This window comes from Pezoporus wallicus, unplaced genomic scaffold (assembly GCF_028554395.1).
Source record: "Pezoporus wallicus isolate ANWC-B61680 ecotype Strahan unplaced genomic scaffold, APGP_CSIRO_Pwel_v1 contig_8047, whole genome shotgun sequence".
Taxonomy (NCBI): domain Eukaryota; kingdom Metazoa; phylum Chordata; class Aves; order Psittaciformes; family Psittacidae; genus Pezoporus; species Pezoporus wallicus.
The window spans coordinates 1,894,594-1,908,256 of NW_026639548.1; the positions used below are offsets into that span (position 1 = coordinate 1,894,594).

The following is a 13,663-nucleotide window of genomic DNA, read 5'->3' on the forward strand; positions in this document are numbered from 1 at the left end:
AATGGAAATCCTGAGTGGGGCTTTGCTGTACAACTTCAATTCAGTGATGATGATAATAAGTTCCTCCAGTTGTTAAGTATGGCTAATAAAGTTGAAAAACACCTTTTGAAAAATGATTAGGTAGATAATAAAGTATGTCAACTTGAAAATATGCATTCTTCATGTGATGACTGGAGATAGTTTATCACTTTATGAGTGACACATCCATTTATAAATATTTATTCTCTCCAGTGGTACTGATAAATCTTTTGAGCCTATAAGCCCATCGATACATACACAGTAATATCATTTGTCTTTCCAATGCATTTTATTTATTATTGACTAATTGCCTGCCAGATTGTAAATATGATAGGGGTGGCATTGTGCTTTGATTAACTGTATGTTAAAGTACCCAGAGGAATTTAGATCTAACTCTGAGCAAAGACATCCAAGGCAATAAATTGTATAGTTTGAAATCAGCTATGCAGTATGGAGCTGCAGCGCTAGTTAAACAAGCTGAGCAGAGGCATTTTCCAGAGCAGTTTATTTTGATTAATGGGCTCCCAAAAGCCTCTTGCTGCTGTTTACAATGGATTTGCTGTAATATTTACAATAAACAGGGGTTAGTCAAGAGAGTTTTAATGTACTTCGGCAGGTTACTTGCACTTCACAGACCTGGAGCAAGAAGTATGGTGCAAAGTCAAATGGGTAAATGTTTTGTCCTTCTCTTTTTGGCACACATGGTTTGTTGGTTGGTTTTTTAGCCTCTTTTCTCCCCTTCAATTCCCCTCTCAGACATTTTCTTAACCAAATGTTTAAAACCAGCTTAACACATCTCGAACCGTCTATGTGATGACTGGAGATAATTTATCACATTAGAGCTGACATGCCATTTATAAATATTTATTCTCCGTGGTGGCACTGATAAATGGCTGAGCACTGGGACCGCTGGTGGAGGCTCACTGCAATGCTCCTCTTTGCCTTGTCCTCTCCAGGCAAGTGGATACAGCAGCAACAGTCTCCTGGGCAGGCTGGGAACACAATTAGGGTGGCAGTATCTCTTGATTAACTCAATCAAAGTATTTCAGATTAGAGCACCAAGACCTTATTAACCGGCTGTTCCTTAACATCCCAGCAGTGAAATCCAGGGTTTTCCATAGTACAAAAGCTGTAGCAGTGGGAGGTTTTTGAACTCTTGACACCCACCACAAACACATGCTCTTGCTCACATCTTCATTTTCATATCTTGAAACCATAAAGGCCATATAAAAAAAATCCCTCTGTGTAAGATGCTTGTCTGAGATATGGCCTGAGATGGGATAAGTGTTAACTGATGGCAGGGTTTTGCCCTGCCTCCGCCTGAGAGATGCCTGCCAGCAGCACAGGCACTACCAGCCCCTCAGCTCACTCCCTCTTGTCTAAAGATTGAACTAGCTTGTCAGGCCGTATTTATGCACCATGTAATTTGACAGAAATTCCATTGTAATTAGCACCCACTAATCACTGTCAGTAATGTTAGTTAGCTAATTGTACCTTGGGCATTAAACACCAAAGCAAACCCAAACCCAGTACGTAATTTGGTCACAAGAGATGAAATAGCAAAACGTGTGTTCTCTACAGGGACACGGCCAGGGAACTGGTGACGTGCTGTCATCTCCTTTTGAGTCCTGCAGAAGCATCTCCCTTGGGGACCTTCTGGACCTTCTCCAGAGATCTTGTAACCTGAACTTGTGGGGTAGTTTGTGGGTGGTGCTTTGTAAGCAGGCAGGAGGAGGGGTAAACTTTGCAGGACGGGGACAAAGAAATCCCCAGGATTAGAGAGTTCCAGAAGTGAAAATGAAAGCAGGAGCCAGAGATATTGTCCTGATGGATGGGCTAAGTCAAGGAAGGGTTTGGTGTTCCCAAGTAAGAGAAATGATATTGTTCAGATTTTGGTTTGGTTTAAGCACTTATTCCTTTACGCTTAAAGAATAAAGGAGTGCCATCGTCCAGCACTGTTGCAGCAGCCTTTCCTCCATGGATGCAGGATAATCTAGCTCTCTTTGATTTCCATTATGCTTTCCAGTGGATCTGAGATGTAATTAATTAATTGATTTTTGCTGCCAGTCCCCTAATTAACACTAAATAAAAATTCATGCCAGGGTTAATAGCTTTAAAGGTTGGAGGCAGGAGGTTCTGCTGCTCAGGTCCATTGTCCATTCAGCAGTGCATTTCGGTTATATTCTCTGCCATGCTTTTAATTCCTAATCAATTGAAAGTTAATTTTGTTCTTAATGGAAAGGGAGCCAGAAATGGGTTACTGTTATGCAACTGGTTTTGGTTTATGGCATTTACAGGGCTGTGTTCACAGCACAGTCACAGCATCGCTGCGCAAACTGGGATAGCATGGGAGGGGCACAGTCCTGGTGTAACACAATCCCCCAGACCAGTGAGAGTTTTACTGTGGAGAGGGCTAAATCTTGTGCTTCCAGTGCTTACTGTAAGTGCTGCGCTCTTGGCTCTTTATTGTACTGGGCAATTACCATGTGGGTCTGTTACTTGGTATTTGTATGATGCTTTGAGGATATGAAGAGCTAGGTAATCATAGAATGGTTTGGGTTGGAAGGGATCTTAAAGCTCATCCAGTTCCAAGCCCTGCCATGGGCAGGGACACCTTCCACTAGAGCAGGTTGCTCCAAGCCCCTGTGTCCAACCTGGCCTTGAACACTGCCAGGGATGGGGCAGCCACAGCTTCTCTGGGCACCCTGTGCCAGTGTCTCTCTATCTTCCAGTAAAGTTGAGCTAAAAGCCCTGTTCCTGTCCCTTCTTTTTGACTGTGACTGGGCATCTGCAGCACTGAGCAGTCTGGAAAGAGAAAAGAGCAAAAAAAACTAATTTCAAATAACTGAATAAAATGTATTTTGTCCTCTCCAACCCTCACAGACTTTAAAACTTTATGGTTTTTAAGCTACAGGGTGGTGCAAGTTGCAAGGTGTTTGAGAGTGTAGCAAGCTCTGTCTCGGTTGGGATCCCTATAGCTAATCCTCAAACATTCAACTCTGATTTTGTCTTTATTTTTATCAACTTCATTCTTTGGTCCAATTGGAGCATTATTCCATGCTCTTACTTTAATGATCTGTTGCTCATTTGCTTCTCTGTGCAAATACGGTGCTCGGGATACTGCCAGCATTTAGCCTTGGCCATACTAATACATAATGCAGATGATAAAAGCCAGTGTAACAAAAACGAGGTCCCAGGGAGAATACAAACCATGACAAAATAAGAAGGAAGCAGATGGTTAGGTATTAAACTGCAGTAATAAAATAACATCTGGCAGAGTATCACACACACGCGCTGATGCCCATCTGAAGAGAGCACTGATTTAAGTAATATGTTTCTCATTTTGGTGCAATTAACACCAAAATTTGCATAGCAAACAGTGACACAGAACCTTCTTTAGAAAAATACAATCCAAATATGCCTTTTCTACAAGGAGATTGGCCATAGCAGACGCTGATATCTTTCTATGCTGCGGTGTAAGGCAATTAATGAGTCATACCATCCTGCTGGCCAGAGAACCCATTATTCTGTTTGCATGCAGCCTGGCAGATGTACTTGTTTGCAGGGCTGAAAATTAAAAGATGAAAGAGGAATAGCATTTGACCAAGTGGAATGTCACTCCACCCCACGCCACAGAGAGAAGGATGCTGTACAGACTAGGTAGATGTCTAAAACCCCCCATGTAGGCAAATCTGACTGCCTCAGATCCTCTCCCAAGTTTCCCTTTGTGCGAGCTAGAGAAAGAGAAACCTTGGGGCTGGGTTTTTCAAAGGAAGTTGAAGGGAAGATGAAATCCTTGCCTGGTTTAACAAGCCACATGGCAGCACCAGATACCCTGCAGTCAATTAGGTGGTGTCTTTCACAAGCCTTGACCTGCCCACAAACCAAGCCCAGGGCCAGACAGGCCTGATGAAAAGAAGTTTAATTTGTGTTTCTGAGCACGTGGAGTGCTGATGAAGGGGTGTGCTGGGAAAGCTGCTGGTGGGAGCTCTGGGGAGGTGCAGGGTGGCCGGGATGGAGCTAGCCATCAATAGAGGCATCAGCACAGGCTGGTTTCAGCCATGCTTTCTCTGGAATGGGCCCTGCTGCTAGCCTGTGCCATTAGCAAGAGGATGGAGCTGTTCTGTGGCAGAGCTCAGAAGCCCCTTCACCACCAGCTTGCATAACACCTCACACGTGAATATTGTGATGGGGAACGTGGAGAGCTGTGTGAGGGTTCCCAGGTCCCTCCTGCTCTAGATGCCTACTCAGCACTGGGGGACAGCCTACAGCTGCCTGCTCACCGCATGCTTCACTGGATAGGAGGATTTGAAGTTTGGATATGGAGAGCTACTGCATCTCTTGAACGCTGGAAGCTATGTCTGGAGCGCTTTGGGATTTTGCCTTTCTCTGCAGTAGGATGAGGTGCGTTAACCTCCCTGACTAGCTTCAGCAGAAGCACCCATTACTGGCATATGGAAGCAAATACCTGATAAAGCAGGCAATGGTTCATTCATCAAAAGCCCATAAAAATAATGGCAGGTGGCAGATATAAGATTGCCAGCGTGATATGCTATGTGAAACAGAAGATGCTCTACACTCTCCTCCAGCAAACGAAGCAACAGACTTCCAGCTGCTGAGGACCAGTCTGAACCTGGAGCCGGGCATAAATGTCATTGTCATTTGGAAACTTCCAGTCTAACTTGGAATGAACGTAACCTTATTTTGGAATTCTCTGGGAACTAGAGGTTTGGAAAAGAAAAGAAGTATGGGAAGAGCTTTGCCTCCATGTATCTGCTTGTCCCTAGGAATGCAGGCTGGAGGTGGGTAGCAAACATCTGTCCTCAACTCTGCCATAGAGGGAGGGGAAGGGTGCAGACCCCCTCTTCCAACATGGGGAAAGGCTTTGCCAAGTATCCAGAAAGGTTTGACCACCCGAGGTGGGCCTGGATGCTGTAAAGACAAGTATATTGAGTTTTCTCAGTGTAATTGGCCCTCATGGTGTGGTCCCAATGTGCCGCAGCTGGCAGCCGTTTTGCCTGCCTTTTGCAGAGTGGCGAGGCCGGCTGGTATTCCAGGGAAGGGAAAGTGTATTTCTTTCTGTTTTGCTATGTTCAGTGAAAGGCCTGATCTTGCTGCTTTTGAAAGTGGTGACAATAGTCCCATTGATTTTCTTAGAAGAAAAGAGTTAGGAACACATCTAAAGTTCTTATTCTTTCAATAAAATGGAATAAAGGTGTGCTTTCAATGCACCTTTATTCCATTTCCTTCTGCTTTTTGTATAGGGGTTATCTGCTGGAAGTCCGTGTCACCCCTTACACAGAGAGATCCAGCTTCTGACATGAGCCCGTGAATTCCATCATATTTTAAGTGATAATGTAGTGATTTATTTCCACCAAGTACAGTGTTTAGGTCATGTGGTATCTACTTTCCTATGACAATCTTTACAAGTAAGAATAATAAGGATGCTGCTCTACTGTGTGTTTTTCGTAGAGCAGTAGCAGATCCAGGACACGAACAGAAAAAGCTGAGGGGTGTCTGAAAGCTAGACGGATATTTATGGGTGGAAAGGGTTATCTATATTAACAGAAATGTGCAATACCACAGCATCTCTGAGGAATAATAGCAGGCAGAGTTTTGCAGTTTTGGGGACGGTGATGCGAACAGCAATCTTTTTGCAGTTGCTAATTGTCTTGAAATCTGATTTCCAGAGGTAGCAGCCTTAATTTGGCTTGTTCTTCTGCTGGGAATCCCCTGGGAGTGTGAGCTTCAGTCTCCAATAAATCCAGAGAGCAACCTGCACTGTAGGCTAAGTCTCGGGCATGCTGGGGAACTCTCCTCCTCAGTGGGCTTTGGGTGGAGCCTTTGACTCTAAACCGGATATTATTACAATAGCCTTAATTCTTATTTCTAAGGAAATACTGCGTTCAAGGCAGTATTGCTGCCAAAGCCAGGCAATGAATGCCTGCTCTGCAGTTTGCTTGCTCCTGCCCCAGACCATCTACTCTCTATGCCAAACTGCAGCCCTACAGGGATGCGGCATCTTTGATCTCTGCGAACCAGCGTTCACGGTTCAGGGTACCGCGATCCCACGTATTCCCAAACACGCATGGCTGCACGAGCACAGCCACTGAGAACAAGCCAACATCCTTCCTGGAATAACTCCAACCAAATCGGTACAAGTGTATCTCTGACCCAGGGACCCCTGGAGTCAACGAGCTCTTTTGGCTGCAAAATCTCACACTGAGCACATAACCTTTACTTTTGCTGGATTGCTGCTAGGTTTAAACGCTCCACTGTAGTGCAAAATGGGGCTCTGCTTGTGGCTGAGGAGCAGGTGACGGGGTGAATGTGACATTTCCAGATAAATTGCCTGTTCCAGCTAGTTGTACTTTGGTTTTGCATTTCGCTCTGTTACTTTCTGAAGATGGTTTGATTTCCTGTGTGCTGCTTGTATTTTGCTTGTATTTCTTCTCTTCAGCCTCCCTCAATGATATCCTAGTGCCTGCCTTCTCAACAGTAATAATAATAATAGCTGCAATATATTTAATATCTACCCACTGCCAGCCTCTCTCAGCCTTCTCCATAGATTCCCCAAGGTACCAGATGCATAATGCATTTCCCAGCTAGAAATCAGACCTCACTAGGATCTGCTCTCCTGAAAAACCTCCTTCCTGGCAGGCTCCCCGGCTCTGTGGGAATTAGCAGAGGCACTGGAAGAGGTGGTTTCCTTTCTCTTTGTGGGTGTGAAGCACATGGCTTGGAGCTATATCAGCTGCTGCCGACACACAAGGTCGTCCTTGCCACCCAAAGCACTGTGATAATTGCCCACAGTGCAGAGGCGCTGATGGGACCTTTCCTCCTGTCCCCAGCTATCCAGGCCAGTAAGGAATGGGGGTGCAAGGATGGAGCTGGGTGATGGGAGGGAGAGTTTGGTATGAGAAACAGGAAAATGCAGAAACCAGCCTGAATGAGGAAAGCTGTTATATCTTCTGTGCTGAACTGAACACAACTAACCCAGGCTGACCAAAAGCACCTTGGTGTGGCCAGTGTGGCCTTTCAAAGGCCCCAGTCACACCAGCTTCCCTCTCTATCCTAAAAAAACTGCTGGATGTGAGGGCCATGGGAGCGGGAGGATTACATTTAACTTAAATTTAATCTCTTCAGGAAGAGGTAACTAATTTCATTATTAATTTTTCTGGCTTTATATACAAACAAAGAACAGTTTAAAGCAATTTACTCAGATGAATTCCTGCACCTTCTGGTGTCCTTCAGGACAGGCTTGTTTTATAGAGGAGAAATTCATCAAATGACTCGCTGAAGCTTTAATAAAAAAAAAGAGAAGAAAAGGCCATGGTTGAGGTGGGAAATGAACCCAGGAACGTTGACTTTGAACTACATGAAACCAGTTACACTACAGTAGCACGGTCGGTACTTTTTTGCTTGGTTTTCAGCCACAGCTTTAAAGTTTGGCCAACAAAGTTAAGAAGTCAGGAGGGGGGTAATTTTTATTCTTCAGATGAGAAGGCTGAGAAATCTAAAAGCCTGGTGCTCACAATAACTTATTATTGCTCTTTATTTGATGGAGTGACTCATATAGCACATAGCTTCAGGAGCAGGTTTGGGGAAAGCTATAGCTGAAAACACAGCCAGCTGTAAAAAGCTAGCCATTTCCTAACAGCATCTACTTCAAAAGAATAAAATAGATGTCTTCTTTTTTCTATCCAAAAAGTCACTGCAGAAGCAGCTTTCTTTTGTTATCTCCCAATAAATGTGTCTCTGTAACAGTGGAATTTACTGCTGGGGGTGTGTGTTTCTCACCACTGCTTCCCCTTACAAAGGGTCTAATCTATCTTGTGCTGGGAGAAGGCAAATGATGTCATGTTTCCTGTATTTCAGCCTACTTTCCAGCTGCGGCAGAAAGGCAGGGCTATAGGTAAACATTTCACCCTGCAAGAGCAGAGCAGGAGTTCTCGGTTTGAGCTGGGTTAAGAGCTCTGGGAGCAGACTGATGGTCACAGCGTTTCTACATAGAACAGTAAAATCAGTTGGGTTGGAAAAGACCTTTCAGATCAGGAAGTCCAACCATTAGCTTCCAATGCGAGCCGAGGTTAGCTTTAGTTTTCCCTTTGGACTACCTGACTTCACCCCTGTGGTCAGGGATGATCCAGGCTGGGATGCTGCAGCAGTGGGGAGCCAGCATCCTGGTCGTGGTGTGCCCTGCCCCACTGGCAGCGCTGGCTGGGGCAGGGAGCTTGGCAAGTCAGGACATTCTGCCTTGGCACAGCCAGCGTGGAAAGTTTGCAGAGCACTGCCTGAACTAGTTTTACTTCCAGTGAGAGAGTCCTTGACATTCATTAAGGCTAAATTCACTCTCACATTTTAATCAATGAAATGGAAAAACAACAGAACAGGAATGCGTAAGCAAGTCTGACTACTTTGTCTTTGTTTTCCTCTAGTATCAGCAGCCTAACAAGCCCAGGATAACACCCGCCTGCTGCCGGATTCGCCCAGGCAATTATCACAAATGCAGAGTGAATAATTATGCATGCAAAGACCCGTCTGGTACCTGCCACATGCAATGACTCAATCTGGTGCAGGTGCATGTGTCTGCCTGGTGTGCGCACCACCTCACACAGCGGGACCAAGGTGCTCTGGACCACCCAGTGGAAAACTCAGCTCATTCCACCATGTCACCATCTTGTCTCCCCACAGAGAGTGCTGAGTGCTCGGGGTTTGAAGTGGGGAGGCATCGAGCTATGTGCTGGGTGCAAGGAGGTTCCCTGGGGTGCTGACACCCTCTGTGCTGGTATGGGGTGCTGGAGGGCTGCAGGCAATGGCGCCCTGCTTTCCACTGACCACATTCCAGAAGTGACACTGTTTGAAGGTGCGATGTGAAGCCTCACTTTTCCCCGTTGCAATGACAACAGCCCTTCCTTGGTGAATTTACCCGTATTGGTGCTATCCCTTTCCCCAGGAGAGCTGCCTGCAGTTTTGTTTCTCTGTAATTCTGTCCCTTGCCTTTATACCAGCCAACTGTGGCTTCCCTTATATATTGTACCTTGAGTGCAATACAAGGAGATAAAAATGAGTAACAGCTTGTTTCCCAGCCTTGGATGGAGCAAAAATGTTGATGAATGAGCAGACTACTTGCATGAAAAAGAGCAGGAATAATTTGCAATGAATAATATTCAGGTGTTACCTTTTTTTCTCTTCCACTCATAAATTGCTTGCAAATTTCCCCCCCCCCCCCCAAGCTGTTAGTCAGCAGAGTAAATACAGAGCAGCTTGTTGGAAGCATCTGTTTTCTGCTCCTCTGAGCTGTGGTTAGACATGCTGGTCACTCTGATTGATGGGAAAACTCGTACTAGCATCTTTCGCTGGTTGACACCTCAAGGCTCCTGGGGCTTTGCATGTACTTCTTCCACGAGCAATGGCAGATGCTGAAAAAGCTGTTTATTTGCTACTGTTCATAATTTATCAAACATTGCTTCTGCAAGTCTCAATCAACATCACAGCTTGACAGGGACCTGGGTTAAGAATGTATGATTTTATGAAAGATACGTGTAGATCTTTAGGCTGCTGGAGAGTCACAGTTCACCATTTCCCCCCATTTCTCTGGAGCTTTGCTGTTAAAAAATAACATGCCTATCTTTGAGGCCGTCCCTCACCTCTGTCTTTACTTGTTCTGCTTGTATTAATGCAGGAGGTTGCCTTCTGCCCTGCTCCATGTGAGCTGCACACATGGAGGTTTGATTTTGTCCTTCTAATCCCTTGTCTGTCATCACCTTTGGTGAGGGACACACATAATTCAGAGGAATGCATTGTAGAATTTAAATTTAAATAGCCCCATCTCCCAAGTGTCACCTCTGTCCCTCTCATGTTTTAGCCTTTCTCTCTGGGCCCTGCATGGGACAGGCATGTGCAGGGTGAGTGTGCCACAGGGGCAGGCTGTGGGAAGGGCGGGAGGTAGGAGAGGCATTTCCCACTCTGTCCCCCATCCCTGTGCATCTCTGCCACTCAGCACAGCGGAAGGACAGGGGTCAGTCCCTGACCAGTGGATGGTTATTTGCACATGAGCTGTTTCTCATCCTCATTTTTCACCTTGAAATGCTAACAGTCATGAAGAAAAACTTAACCACTGTGCAAAGCTGACGTGTTACCCTGCCCTGCCTTCACCTCAGCTTCTTAGCTGAGGCCAGGAGAGGCTAAGTGATATGCTGGTGGTCACTGTGTCATGACCAGGTTGCCTGGCTCCTTGTGCTGTGCGTCGTGTGGACACTGCAGTCTAAGTTATTTTGGGATCTCTCCCCCCTCTCCTGTTTTCTACTCCTTTTCCATTGACCTATTCTAATCAGTTTCCCTTTTTCTTCTGCTGCTTGAACTCAAAGCGGTGTGAAGGAATGACCTCTCTTTCATGCACATGATTGCATTTTAAACTTTAATAGCTTCCATACCCTTTCCTAGGAGGTGCTCTGCTCAGCTGAAGGTCTGTGCATTGCACTCACGTTTAGGGAGCAGCCAGAACATGATGGAAAAGTACAGTCTCTGTATCAGGTCTCTTTCTGCATGATGGACACTTCAGATTTAAGCTACACTTCTTTCTAAGCTGAACGTATGTGAGGTTGGGGTTCATCCCATAGAGCACTTATTGACATTATGCAGCTCTAAAAAAATCTGGTTTGCCCATGAAAAAATGGAAGTGTAATGCAGCTACTGTTAATTAAGAGATATCTTAATATCATGCAGTGATTTCTTCATAGATACCAACAGAACAGGCTTACAAGGAGATAGTGAAACACACCCAAAACCACTTTTGCTCTGTCACAATCTCTCCTCTCAAGTGCCATGGAATGTTTGATTTGTGTGTGTGTGCGTGTCTGCAGAGCTGGCAACGGAAACCAGAGCAATTGAGATTACAACAGTTCTGCTTATCCTAAACTGAATATGGCTTTTTTGAATGTTTTGAGTTTAATGACTTATTTCCTCTTAGTTCCTCCTTGACTAACCATTGCTTTTCTCGCAGTAAAGGGCCTGGATATACAAGGAATGATCCAGAAAGAGTGGTTTCTTAACATGGATTCCAGAATGGAGAGGTTAAAGCCCAAATTACTTCCTGGTTGTGAAATATGTGAATTATTAGCTCCTGGGTGGATACCTCTGTTATGAACTTTGATGTTATGAACTTTGATGTGACAGTAGCTGTTCAAAGGAGAGGAAAAAGGATGTGTGAGAAGTCTGCAAAAATCAGAATACAGGCTTTTAGCTTATAGACTCTGTCTTTTTCTCTCTCAATGGAGTTCTTTCTTCTCAGAGGCAATTAACTACATCTAGGACAGGGATGAGCTGAGGTTTCTTCTTTGCTTCTCTTGCTGGAAGAGCCTAAATTGCTAGGTTTAGAAAGAGTATTGAAGTACAAAGTGTGAGGGAGATGCTGGTCCAGAGGTTCAGACCATTCCTAACATCACAGGAAAAACAAGCGAATAATACCACACTGAAAAATAACTGGTTGTTGCCTGAAGCAATTGCCATGTTCTTAAACTGCCTTTATTTGTACCAATAATGCTGTGGTGAAAACTCACTCATCTTTGAGGAACCCCTTCTGGTACTGAACCTGGGTTTTCTTGACCCTGATGTTACCCACCATCGTGGGGAAGAGCCACCATGGCGTGGGGAGGACACCCCTGCAATGAGTAGGACAGTGGTGCTCTGTGGATGAGGGCACAGGGGGAGTGGGCATGGCCATGTTGTGGATCTCCTCGCCACCTCTCGGCAGCTTTCCCCTGTTTTCTGGCCATCCTCAGAGGGTATGAAGGACAACAAACCCGGCTGTGGAGCGAAAGATGAGACCTGAGGCTGGAATCCAGCTTGTGGCAGATAAATGCTGGAGAGGTGGGCTGGTCCCCACAAAACCCTCCAGACCACCTCTAAGCAGCAGCTGGCTTCACTTACAACCCCAGCTGAGATGAATGGCATTCCAGCACTCGCCACCAGCCCACTGCTGCTTCTCCTTTTACAGCTGTTGCCTGATTACATCAAGAGGTTTAGCCTCTTGCTTTTGCTTTTGATGTAAATCCAGCCGGGAGGGTGCATTGGGGTGGGAACTGAGGTTATTTGCTCAAACCCCACCTTCCAATGTGAAAGCCTAGTTGAAGGTTAGCAGTGGCAAGCGATGCCTCTGTGACCTCTGCTTCCTCTGCCGTAAGAGTTTGCATTGTAGAGTGATGAATACATAATTCATTCCCACCCACCAGGGAAATGCCCTGGTAGCACGGCACAGACATCCGCAGCACAATATTGCAGGAAGAAAGGAGGTGGTTATACAAGATTTAAAGATATGGTGCACAGCCCTATGGGAGGGAGGCGTGAGATGGATGTTGAGTGGGAACTGAGTAATAAGCCTGTGCGGTTGGACTCTTAGCAACTTTTATTTTACCACAAGCATTCAGCACTATTGACACTTTTCCACCATTTCAAGACACCTTCACTCTGGCTGCCAAAGTCCAGCGGGGCTGCAGGGCACAGCAGCTCTCCCAAGGCTTTGTTTAAGGGGTAATCCCGTCAGTGCTCCCCACACTGTCAGCCCTGCAGATGGGGTAGGACAGAGGCTGGAGAGGTACTTTGCAGATCTTCACCTTTGCGATGCTCATGTTTAGCTGCTGATTTTTTTCTTCTGTTTTCAAATGAGAACAGACTTCAGGAAGAAAACATGCATGCCAAATGAACCACCATCAGAGCTTGTACCCAGCTCCCCAGGGCAGTCTCTTGCCAGTCACTGCCTTTTTCAGCATGGTCTTTTCTAATGGTTGTGATGGACTTGTCACTCGTCTTCGTATTCCTCTGCTGAACAGTGAGATTGGAGGAAGCCCAGAGATGGCCTTTAGCCTATCCTGCTCTTCTGGGACATGAGTCATTTTATACCCAGGCCTTTCCTGATGGGCATTTGTCAACCCATACTAAGGGAACCTGGAGAGGAACATTCCCCTTAACCTGCTCACAATAAGCACGTGATAGGAATTAGTTCATGGTGTATTGGTGATTTCTCCACACGTCAATCTTAAAAGGTCTAATCTGAAATTTATCCCTTTTTCCTGGGCAGATTGGAAAGCAGAAGAGCTGAGTCATCCCCTGAGAAGACATTTCCCACAGCAGATGTTATGCCATGCGATCCTGCTATCTTTTGCAGTCATTGCTGGAGGAGCTTCTGTGTCACTCCAAGACCTGAATGAAGATAACATGGTCCCATTCCTCCAGTCACATCACTACAGCAAAGATAAACAGTGTTTGCTGCAGAACAAGCGTCAGTAAATCCTCTCTATTTGAAAACATCCCTGTCTGTACTGAGACCTTACCTTTGAAAGGCGATAATGTGAAAAACATCCTGCTACATTTTGCAATGAACATCTATTTACATATGTTATCTGGGAGCTGTCCTGTCATTTCTAACACTGTGACTTCTGGGTGACTTTTCCTCTGGCACTGAGTGCCAGCTTTGTGCCAATAATCTTCGATGACAGTTTATGAGGTCTAAATTCAGTCCCCATTTCCCCTGTATATTGTGCAAGTCACTTAATTGTCTTGTTCCTCATCTGTAACACAACATTGCCTTTCTCTCCCTGTTGCCTGCCTGGTTTCTGTGGGTCAGATGGTGGGCCAGGCAGGGATC

The 13,663-nt window shown here is 45.5% G+C and overlaps 1 long non-coding RNA gene across 1 annotated transcript; it reads left to right on the plus strand.

Annotated features, from left to right (window-relative positions):
- Nucleotides 1-11,814: 11,814 nt before the first annotated feature.
- Nucleotides 11,815-13,412, plus strand: LOC130602270 (uncharacterized). Its single transcript, XR_008972866.1, has 2 exons — nucleotides 11,815-12,311; nucleotides 13,097-13,412. It is a non-coding gene; the product is annotated as an uncharacterized LOC130602270 (long non-coding RNA).
- The last annotated feature ends 251 nt before the right edge of the window (nucleotides 13,413-13,663 follow it).